This window comes from Orycteropus afer, unplaced genomic scaffold (assembly GCF_000298275.1).
Source record: "Orycteropus afer afer isolate SDZICR_OR568_19922 unplaced genomic scaffold, OryAfe1.0 scaffold00384, whole genome shotgun sequence".
NCBI classification, from domain to species: domain Eukaryota; kingdom Metazoa; phylum Chordata; class Mammalia; order Tubulidentata; family Orycteropodidae; genus Orycteropus; species Orycteropus afer.
The window spans coordinates 704249-707485 of NW_006921971.1; positions in this window are offsets into that span (position 1 = coordinate 704249).

The window sequence follows — 3237 nt, forward strand, 5'->3', positions numbered from 1 at the left end:
AAGTTCTCTTCCAACAAATCTTGGATATTTTTCTCAGTGGTTTTATTTTTCTCTTCCTGTTCTAGAAATCCAGTAACACATAGGTTATTCCTTTTGATGGTATCCCACATGAACCTTAGGTTTTCTCCTTTTTTTTTTTTATCTTTTTTCTGATTGATCCCTTTCCAAAGAAGCATTCAGGTATTTGTATTCAATCTCATTAATTCTGTGTTCCATTGCATCAATTCTACTCCTTTGCCCTTTCAATGTGTTATCTATTTCTGACAATTTAAAATTAATCTTCTGGATTTCTATCTGTAGATTTTGTATCATTTCTAATTTTTCATTTATTTTGACATTTTTTTCTTGTATTTTCTTCTGAAATTGTTCTGGGGTTTTCTCTGTGTTTTCCTTGATCTCTCTCTCAATTTGTTGAAGATACCTGAATATAATTCTTTTGAATTCCTTATCAGGGAGGGAGTTCCAAAGCTGCGTCTTCCTCAGGGATGTGTTTTGGGTCTGTATCCTGGTCCCTTGTTTCTCCTACTTTATCTTGCTGCTTTGTGTGGACTGTGATGCTCTCTTGTCTCCGAGGCACTGGGATATTTTTGTGTTTATATTTATTGGTGATTGTATGTTGGAGTGACTTTACCATGATTTTTGTTTTGTTTGTATGTTATCTACATAAGCAGGGTACTGTGCTGTGCTCCTCTATTCACTAGTTGACAGCACTTATACACTCACCGCCTGTCTCCTTTCCTTTTGTTAGCCTCTTGTACGTCCCTGCCAACCTTGGCAAGCAGAGCTTACTCTTAGGTCCCTGGTATCAGAATGAGAATGCTATGACTTTAAAATTCAAAATAGTTGACACTTGTAAAGATTCAAAATGGCTGCGCCCTCAGTCACTTTAAATATTCAAAATGGGTGCCACGTTTAAACAGTCAAAATGGCTGCACCCTCTGGACAGCAGAAAGTCAACAGCTCAGGTTGTCTCCCTCCTTGCTGTTTCCCTTCCTCGTCATAAGCCACCAGTCCAGTGCAGTTGTCCCCTCAGCCCTTGGTGACCAGGACTGATCTTTAGGTCAATTCTCAGGTCCCAACACCACTTGGAAATATTCAGGCTCCTGGTCTCATCGGAGTAGCTGACAGTCCACAGCTCCAGCCATCTCTGTACTCACTGTTTTCGTTCGGGTTTTTCCACTAGTTGGTGCCTAATCTACACTACATTTCTGTGTAGTTCCTTTCAAAGATCAGGGCTCTGGGATTATCTTCTGTATCTCTTTCAATCAGTTTTTCTTTTCTTTGTTGAAGAGGGTCTGTGTCGCTTGTCTGCCTTTTCCTCCATCTTACCAGAAGTCGAGTCCCTTAGGTTCTTACAGATCTCAATGTGGCATCTGCCTTTTCTTCATTTGTGCTTCCTTGCCTCTTTCTCTGTGTCTTTATTGTTGTTAGGGACCCTTGAGTCAGTTTTCAGGTTGTAGTGACTCCATGTGACAGAGGAGAACTGCCCTACAGGGTTTTCTGGGTATAATCTTTATGGGCGCACATCCCTAGGTGTTACTCCTGTTGCTAGGTGTTACTCCTGAGAAGTGGCTGGGTGGATTCAAATCGCCAGCCTTTCCGTTATTAATCAAGCACTTAACAAATTGTGCCACTCTGGGACTATACCCTATGTGTGCATTACTTCTGAATTAAGAATGTTCTGGATTAAATTGTATACCTCCCAAATGTTTGTTGGAATCCTAACCCTGTGGGTGTAATTCCTTTTGGGAATATGATTGTTATGGACATGAAATCATGTCCAGGTGAAGTGTGTCCTAAACCTAATCACCTGTGAGTCGTATAAAGATTATCACTAAGAAATAAGTTGTGTCATCTGCATATCACAGGTTGTTAATGAGTCTTCCTCCAATCCTGATACCACACTCTTCTTCATATAGTCCAGATTCTTGGATTATTTGGTCACCATATCGATTGAATAAGTGTGGTGAAAGGATATAAGCCTGGCACACTCCCTTCCTGATTTTAAACTGAGCAGCATACCCTAGTTCTCTTTTAATGGCAGCTTCCTGGTCTATGTGTAGATTTCTCATGAGCACAATTTACTGTTTTTGAATTCCCTTTCTTCTCAATATTATCCATAATTTGTTATGATCCACGCAATCAAATGCTTTTGCATAATCAATAAAACACAAGTTAACATCTTTTTTGGTATTCTTTGCTTTCAGCCAAGATCCATATGACATCAGCAATGATATGCCTTGTTCCACGTCCTCTTCTGGATCCAGCTTGCATTTCTGGAAGTTTGTCAGTAGATACCACTGGATAACATTCTTCTCAGCCTTATCCAAAACTTGTTAGGATGCACACAGTTGAATGCTTTTGCATAGTCGGTAACAGAAGTGAACATCTTTCTGGTATTCTTTGCTTTCAGCCAAGATCCATCTGACATCATGAGATATGCAAACAATACAGCCTTGCTTGCTGAAATTAAGGATGACTTGCAGCATGTACTAATGAAGAATAAAGACTACAGTTTGCAGTATGGATTATACCTCAACATAAATAAATAAATAAATAAATCCTCACAACTGGACCAATAAGCTGCATCACAATAAATGGAGAAAAGATTGAAGGTGTCAAATATTTCATATTGCTTGGATCCACCATTCACAACAATGGAAGCAACAGTCAAGAAATCAGATGTCATATTGCACAGGGCAAATCTGTGTCAGAAGACCTCTTTAAAGTGCCAAAGAGCAAAAAGGTTTCTTTGAGAACTAAGGTATACCTAACCCAAGCCATGGTATTTTTAATAGCCTCATATGCATGTGAAAGCTGGACAGTGAATAAGGAAGACTGAAGAAGAGTCGATGCTTTTTTTTTTTTTTGCTTTCAAAATTTTTTTTAAATTGTGATTTGGGTGAAAATTTATGGAGTAAATACACTTTCCATACAGCAGATCACATACACTTTGTCTCATGATATTGACCATAATTTAGCACAATGTATTATCTCCCCTCCCACTTCCTCCCGATAGTCACCTCTTCCCTGTGTCCATCCCTCCATGCACTCCTACCCCGTGAGCGGTCTCCCTGTCCCTTAGCAGCCCTTCTTTCTCTCTTGCTTGTTCTCTCCAAGGAGTGTATCTACCTCAGGTAAATGCTCAACTAGAATGCCTGTCTTTTGTTTGGCTGAAAGCCACAGGTGTGCATTCAATTCCAGACCTGAAGGGCAGCTAGGGGCCATAGTCTCAGT